Source organism: Leptonychotes weddellii, chromosome 1 (genome assembly GCF_054177405.1).
Source record: "Leptonychotes weddellii isolate Sample4059 chromosome 1, ASM5417740v2, whole genome shotgun sequence".
NCBI lineage: Eukaryota > Metazoa > Chordata > Mammalia > Carnivora > Phocidae > Leptonychotes > Leptonychotes weddellii.
In genome coordinates this window covers 122472068-122480650 of record NC_138369.1, presented here as the reverse complement: position 1 = coordinate 122480650, position 8583 = coordinate 122472068, and the positions used below count along the sequence as shown (strand labels likewise).

Sequence of the window (8583 nt, the reverse complement as noted above, 5' to 3'; positions counted from 1 at the left end):
CCTGCTGAGCAGGGAGCCCAATGCGGGACTTGATCCCAGAACCCTGAGATCATGACCTGAGCCAAAGGCAGACGCTCAACTGACTGAGCCACCCAGGCATCTCAGCACATTTTTACTTTTAATATTATTTTTGCATAATGACCAAGGCCTCTTCCAGCCTCAGCCCCCTCCTATGTGGTAGGAAGGGCAAATATACCCATTTTATAGGGGAGACGAAGGAAGTGAGACCCAATGCCAAGAAAGGGCATATGATTCATCCTCCAGAAAGCAGTGAGTCAGAGGAGAAGTAGAAAGAAGACCCAGGCTTCCTGACACTGGGGCTCCATTCACAAGGCCAGGCATCTTGCCTGCTCTTATTTCCAAATGTTTGATATTTAAAAAAAATAAGTCAACAAACACCGTAGCAGGTTTATTTTTGAGAAAAATTGTGATGAAGGCTAACTACTTAGTTTATAACAAAGCAGCTCGGAGCTTTCCAGGTTGTGACCTCCTCCTAAGACAACTACATTACTATCTGAAGGTAATTCTGAAGAGTTGAACTGTCAAAGAAATTGGACAAGACCAAAAATCCAGTTGAGGTTAGAAGTAAGGGCTTCGTCCCACAGACCAGCTGACCATCTCTGGAGTTTGATAGCTACTTCCAACATCCGGTGGTGGTCCTACTGCTTAGGGGCTCAGAGGAATGGGAAGAGTTGGGTGAGCAACTTCACGTGGCAGTCGGAGCATTTGGAAATGGAAGGCGTGTCAAAAGAGACAATGGTACTGGGTGCTTCTGCAGTTCTTCTCCAGGAAAGAGAAAGGAAAAACCTGGGGGCATGCCTTCAGGTTGGAGAAAAAAAGGGGGGACCAAGAGGCCCCCCCGGACCTGGGTAAGAAATAACTCTGACATGCTCTTCATGGCAGCTCACCCCATTTACTGAGTCCTACTAATGTGCCAGGTACTAGAACAGAGACCCTCAGTAAGGTGACCATACAATGTATCATCCAAACCAGAGCACTTAAGGGTGAAAAGGGAGTTATTAATAATAATCCCAGCAAAATAGGCATAAACTGGGAAGGCAGAGCAGGATATATGGGCACCTACACCTTCAGAGTTGAGGTCAACAAGAAAGGGTCCTTATCCACGGAGAAATCTCCCCTCCATAAGAAGGATACAATAAGCACACCGATGACATGACCCAGAGCTAGCTGCTTATACTGAGACATATGGAAGAGCCCCAAGAAGAGTTGAAGGAGAAAGAGAACAAACACCTCTAGAGATGAGAATCGGCATTTGAGAATTGGTTTTGAGGGATGCAAAAGATTCGAACGTGTGGCAAGGAGAGGCCAAAGAGCCTTCCAGCTAATTAAAAAAAAGAAGCCTGGGCCAAGGCCCAGGGGCGGGGGGGCACAGGCCTCTATGAGGTGTGGTAAGGAGCAGGGTAGATCTGACGTGGCTGCAGAGGGAGGTGGAGGGAGACCAGGGAGGGATGAGGCGGGAAGGGCGTGGAGGCCCAGGTTGAACTTGGTTCTAGTTTTGTGGATGCCACCAGGGAGCATAAGTGGGGTCGCACAGATCAGCGTGCATGGTCTCTGACATCAGTTGAGACTACCCAGGTGTCCAGACACATCGCATAAGCTGCTGCTGGTTTCCCCAGGCCGACTGTCCTCTCTCCAGCAAGTAAGGCAGTCGAATCATTTGAGGAACTGCAGGACCTCTTCTGGTTTCAGTACCAAGCACTTTCTCTCTCCACCCAGCTGCTGGAGAAGTGGGTTTGGACATTTGGGGGAAGTGTCTGTTTGGCAATCCTGAGGCTAGACAGCCTGAGGGGGGTGGATTTTAGGGGCTATCCCCTGGTACCTGTTCAAACCTTTGAAGTTCCTGGCGAGACTACTTCACATTCCTAACGTCCAGGAGCGCACACAAGTCCAGAGGAAGTTTGGGCCTTGGGGCTTTCAGAAGGATGTGAGTCAAGGTAGTCAGGGAGAGTTATCTCTGAAACGGAGCAGAGCTTGGCAGTTGGTAAGAGACTTTCCAATGTGGGCCCCACTTTTTGTGAGATAGGTCAGGAAGGTGTTATTCCTGTGAACAAGTGACATAAAAGGGAATTAAGGAGCAGACAAATGGTGACTCATCCAAGGTCACACAGCAAGCGACAGAGCTCCTCTCCTGGAGCCAGGCCGTGTGTGTAGGCCCCAACCCCACAGCCTGCTCTCAGAAGGGAGACAAGGGGGCAAAAGAGGAGGGGAAGGAGGCAGAGAAGGCAGAGCGGAGGGAGGGAGGGAAGAAGTTAGAAGGGAGAGAATCAGAGTAGAAGATTGGCAAAACCCTTTCATCTAGTTGCGGGACCCGAGATGGGCCTGGAACCTTCTCATTCTCCTTTTTCCTCCCGGACGCAAGAAAGTCGGCCCGGAGCTGTGAGGTAGGGAAGGGCTGCAGTGGGGTTGCTGGGCCTTTCAAAGGCCGCATGTACACAGGGAGAGAAGCAGCAGGGGCGGCCCAAGGGCCCGGGCCAGGAGGAGGGGCTGGGCCTGCCTTTGGTGCCTAGAAATCAAAGCGGCCAACTTTGGGCTTTTTCTTCCCCTCACACTGAGGCACTTTTATTGGCGAGATGAAGGGAGGCAGAGCAGGCCTACAGTCCTCGCTTAGCTTTTGGAGGTTAATGACCCAGTTAGCAGCTCTTGGCTGCGTTTCCGACATTTTGCAGACATCAAGCCCCGCGTCTCTGCCAAGTACATTCTGTTCCCTGGAGCTCATCCAATGCATCTCAGATTACTATGTAATGCGACAAAGAGGGAGAGGTGGCTGGGAGGGGCAGCGGGAGCGGGCGGGCTGAGCGGCCAGAGGGGCGAGGGAGGGGTAAGGGGATGCCACTCTAAATATAGCTGCCCTCCTAGAGATGCAGGGCCAAGGTGCTTATTACTGCACTGGAGTGATCCCCAAGGGAGGGGACAGAGGCCCTGGCGTCCAGGCAAGACCAGAAGGAATCCTGCGGTGAGCGCACCCTGGAGTGGGGTGGGGGTGAGGCTGCCAGAGCCTCGGGGAGGGGGGCGGCGGTGAGGAGAACGGGGGAGGGGGACAAGAAGGGGGAGGAGCTAGGGAATAGGCCCCTCCCCAAAGCCCTTCCCGCAGCTCCAGAGAGGCTGCAGCCTGCGCGCTAATTATAGACGTGAATGGAAAGCGGCAGCTTGTGAATGATCGCGTTGCTCTGCTGCCTTTGGAGGCTGAGGAGCAGGTGCCGCCCTGCTAGATACAAAGTGATTCATTTAAAAGCCCTCTGTCCCGCAAGCGCACTCACCGACAGACAGGAATCCTCTAGCTCTCTCCTTCCACCGCCCAGAGAAGGATTCCACTATTGGTTTAAGAGCCCTGGATCTGGGGATCCGGACAGAGATGGGCTGGCGTTTCCCACCTCTTTCACCCAATCTTTAGAAATCTCCCCGTGGGTGCGAAGAACCCCCACGCCTTTTCAAGCTGTTGGGAAGTAGTATCTTGTTTTACAGATGGAGAAATTGAGTCTGGGACAGAAGCAAGGATGTGCCCCGGGGCACATGGTGAGTCAGGGCAGAGCTGTTTGCCTTACCAGGTGGGAACCTGAAGCAGGTTTCACTTCCGTGACATTCATTTCCGGGCATGGATCTTTGGCGTACAAGCATCCCCTTCACTATCCTGGTTCAGCTCCCCACCCCTTCTGCCCCCCACTCCACCCACCGCCACCGGGAAAACTTGCTAATGCTAGCTGATTCTCATTGGGAGGTTTAAGTTCCCGGCCTGGAAACTGGGTGCAGTGAAAACGATGCCCATTTTCCTGTCAGTTATGTGTGAGTCAATCCGATGTGCCCTCCATCAGCATAATCCTGTCATGAGGAACTCCAGAGGAGGCAAAACCCAGCCTTTTCTTCCTCCTCAGCATCTCTCATGCACCTAGCACTCAGTTAGCCACGTGCTCTCATGAACATCACCACCTAATCCAGGCCACACGAGCACCGCAAAAAGTCTTATACCCATTTTACCGAGGGGTGGGAGGGCAGAGGCGACTTGCTCACAGTCATCTGCTCCTGAGTAGCCAGCTTGAGACCTGAACCCAGGACTCCCACCCCCACCCTGCGCCGTGCCCAGTTCTGACTCTGTGGTCTGCAAGGGGGGCAGGGATCCACCTCGTCCTAAAGACAGGTTGCTCCAAGAAGCCTGGTTCTCTCCAGCCTGGCTGCTGGCCTTCTCTCCCCATAGGCTCCCATGCCCCTTCCTCCACCCTAGGCCACAGTATACAACTAGGCAGGAACAGCTGCCGTCTTTGGGACCAGAAGTCTCCACACCCCGCACTGCTCTAGACTTCAAATAACAAAGCCAGTCGCATTCACCTGCTGGACCTATCCACATTCTCCTCACCTTTGCTGACCACTCTGGGCTTAGCTCTTTCCCTGTGTCTCCCCAGTCCCCTCAAGATCTCTACCAGGGAGCATCAAGTACTATGCTGAAAAAAGAAGGAATAGATGTGAAGGATATTTTAATTGTTTTTGATTTGCCTCTTTGAAGCTGGGAGTGTATCTGAGTCTTTGTAAGTCCCCATCCGACGCGACATACACAGGATGCAGCCCACTGCACTGAGCATAGCAGACACACAGGAATGTTGAAAAATCATAAAACTTTCACATGGCTGAGGAAATGTGCATATACCGAGGCTGGCCATTGTCACATCTATCTGACAACACAGATGAGTGGTCAGAATCTGCACTTTGCATGTACAAGATGAGGCTCTGCCCTGATCAGTCGTGTGATATTGGCAAGTTGATAAATCCCTCCAGGTCTCCATTTTCTCATCTGCAAAATGGGTATAATTATACCTCACAGAGGCAATACTAAGTGGTATTGGCAATGCTGGGCCAGGAAAGGAGGGGAATGTTCATATGTGAATGGTGGTCTCTATGGTCACTACCTAGTTTGGAATCCAAATTCAGCTATGGGGACTTGGGTAAGTTTTTTAACCTCCACATGCTTCAACTTTTTCACGTATAAGGTGAGGATACTAAGAATACCTATCTTATAGTGTTGTGTGAATTAAATGAGTTAATAGGTATAGAGGGCTAAAAATAGTGCCTGGCACAGAGTAAGTGCTCAGTACAGATGACTACTGGGTTTTTTTTTTTTTTTTTGAATTAAATGAGAATTGAATGGTGTAATGTGTGCAAAGTTCCTAGCATAATGCCTAGCAGAGGGTCAGCACTCAGTAAATAACTTATCTCCTCATCTGTGGAATGGGATTAGGATAGTTTCTTTTACACAGGGTTGTTCTGAGGATTATTTTAGATAAATGTAGATGGACACTCTTTGTAAAACTATATAGGACATGTTTGATTATTAACTTTAATGTTGGGGTGTTGATTCAATTGGGGTGTATTAACTGTGCCTGGTCCTGTTTGAGATACAGAGATCAATAGTATCTATGCTGTCAAGGTGTGGCTAGGTAGGTAAGGCCTAGGCTGGATATACAAATAACTATAGAACACCGGGCAGAGCATGATGGGTGCCCTGATTAGCTCATAAACCAAATGCCAGGAGGCATCAGAGAAGGGGAGGCAGAGACCCCGAGGTGGGGAGAGGAACTCTAGAGTGACTACAGCAAGATGAACAAAGCCTGGGAGAATGAGTAGGATATGGACAAGTGGAGACAGAGGTGAGAGCTTCCTGGTGAAGGGTATCAATCAGCAAGAGTGAAGACTCCAAAGCAGACCTGGAAAGGGCATGTGGGAGAACCACACCCATGCCAGCATTCCGAGAACATGGCCCAGGAGGTCAGCGAGGAGGCCAGGCAGTGGAGTCCCAGGGGCCCTGTGATCCTCACTGACGACATGGAGGGCAGATGTGCTGAGGATGGTCTCGGAATGGTGATTCATGGTCAGACTGCCAAATCTCATATAGTGGAAGTGGAGACAGAAGGCAGGGACGTTTCTCCAGAGCCAGAACCGGAGTGGCAGACACTGGGGATTTCCACAGCTCCTTCACCAGCACCTCTCAGTTTCCATCATTGCATATTTACCTTTGTGTTCTGCTCTTTACTTACATTGATATGTAAGCTAAAGAAGAGATGGGAATGGGAGTCTTTTCTTTTCTTCCTTGTCCCTAGGGCCTGCCAGGTTGACTGCATTTAGTAGCAGCTCAATAAAGACTCACTGAGCAAGTGAGTGCCTCCTTGATCCGAAAGCCAAAAAGACCACCAGAGTGGCCTAGAAGTGGTCAAAGGGGTCTCCAAGAAGGTTTTTCCTACCTTTAACTTCAGCAAAACAGGTGGCCCCAGGGTGACAGAGTTTAAAATTCACTAAACACAAGTGCAGAACTTGTTTCATGATCCTTCAAATATATCTATTTTTAGAAAATAAAACCAGAAAGAATTGGGAAGAAAGGTAAAAGAAGAAACCTGGGGTAGAAATAAAATTCCACCTGTAACTCTCCATCTCTTATTTAGTTACCTTACTTAGCCATCTTCTGTTTTCCATTCTCTCCTTCTAAAAAAAGGAAAAAGGAAAGAAAGGAAGAAAGAGGGAGAGAAGAAAAGAAGTTACCCAAGAAAGCGATGAATGTGGGCAACTGGCCTTGTCTTCTGAAACCCTCCATGACCTCGGTCCCTTCCCAGCTCAAGTTGGGGAGCAGAAAAGAAATCCAACTGGTTTCAGTTGTTAAGGATTTGGGACAAGCAGCTAGCTGATAGAGGCTTTGCCTACTCTCCTATCCTCACCTTCTTCAAAATAGCAATGCCATTGCCTTTCTTCATCTCCCTTGGGTAGACCATTTGCTCCTGTGTTTCTTGATCAGAGGCACAGAATGCTGGACATGGAACAAACAGAACCTAGAGGGAATTGAAATAACACAACTCTTTTGTGTTATAAATTAGAAAATCAAGGAAAAAGAGACAGGAAATGAATTGTCCAAGGTCTCCCAGCTCATTTGTCATGGAGAACAGGACCCAAGTCTTCTGATTTCAAGTTTAGTGCTCTTTCCAAACTCCATGACACCCCCTCTAAGGGAGCAACATTCATATTATAACATCTAACCTTCCCATCTCCCTGAGAAGAGGGTAGCTTTGAGAGAAGCAGACCTGGGTTTGAATCCCACAGCTACTGTACACTAGCTATGTAACCAGAGGCAAGAAGCCAGACCTTTTACCGTAACAATAGCCATCACTGCAAGCACCTACTTTGTGCCAAGCTCAGAAAAGTTAAGACACTGGTCCAAGATGGTATAAGTGGTAGACCCAGAGTTTGAACCCAGTCTGTCCTATTCTAAATCCCATAATTTTCCACTGTAGCATCCTGTTTCTCTATACCGCAGCTTCCTCATCTACAAAATATGGGATTACTTTTAAGAATAAATGAGATAAAAAGAACCTAGCTCAGTACTTGACATGCAATAGGTGCTCTACTCTTATTTGGAACATCGCATTCTGAATATTGTTATGCCCCAGGTCTCACGATTTTTATTATATTGCTTAAAAAATGGTAGCAATTATCAGTCATCATCACCATACTCAACAGCCCCTACCTTCCCAGCTTTAGCTTTCCCCTGATGTGTCCTTTCAAGGCGTTGTGTTCCAGACATGGAAGATTTAAGCAGAACAGGTAAGGCAGGATAGAAACTAAATCTGCCTGTCTGTGCTGGAATGCTGAGCAGACAGCTCAGGTCTGGCAACAGTAGCTACATCCACTCATAGGCTAGGGGAACATAAGGCAACAGGATATCCAGGTGCAGGAGCCTGACAGATTTTCCTACCTAGGGGCCGCAGTCCAGGGATTGAGAGTGAGCAATGCCTAAGGCAGAGAAACCATGGCTTCAGAAAGTCCAAATCACAGGAGTCCAAGCTACCAGTTCTGGCAAAAGCCAAATGAGACTTTAGCTAGGAGGGAATAAAGCTGGGTAGGAAGATCACCAGAAAAAGAACATAAAAACCAGGATTAAAGCAAAATCCAGTTGAAAGGAATAGAGATTAAAATCGACCTAGTCCTTCTGAACATGACAGATGAGTCTTTTTTTTCTCCCCGGATTATAAAAATAAATAACCCTGCAATTCTCCTGGCCATAAATTGTAGATACATTTGCTTAGAGTGAAGGCACCAAAACATTCATGGGAAGGATACCCACCAAATTCAGAATAGTGTTTTCCTCCTTAGAAAATAAGAGGGAAAGAAGGCAGGAGGAAGAGGAAATAGAAGGTGGGAGCTTTAACTATGTGCGTTACATTTAATTTCTTTGAACAAAAAAATAAATATGGCAAAATGATCAGCATCTGTTTTCTGAGGGTGAGTACATGACTTCTGTTACATCTTTTCTGTATGATTATATATTTAATAATTTAAAACATAAATAAATATATTTTAAAATTAAGTGTGTAACATTAACCCATGTGACCATTTCAGAAAATCTGGGGATTTTATGAATCATAACATAGAAAGATAATGAGTTTTTAGTGTTATGATGTTAGCTATTTAAAAGTCACAATGTGATATTTCTCAGGTACAACAGGTCTCACTCCAGTGAGAATTCATATAAGACCACTGTGGTAGATTTACATACTGACGTCCATATATGTGTGTTAGGAGGAAGATTTCAGG

General features: G+C 47.7%; 1 long non-coding RNA gene across 1 annotated transcript; it reads left to right on the top strand.

Annotated features, from left to right (window-relative positions):
• The first annotated feature begins 2843 nt into the window (after positions 1 to 2843).
• LOC115937802 (uncharacterized) lies at positions 2844 to 8356 on the top strand. Its single transcript, XR_004073025.2, has 3 exons — positions 2844 to 2974; positions 3484 to 3534; positions 6494 to 8356. It is a non-coding gene; the product is annotated as an uncharacterized LOC115937802 (long non-coding RNA).
• Positions 8357 to 8583: the final 227 nt, after the last annotated feature.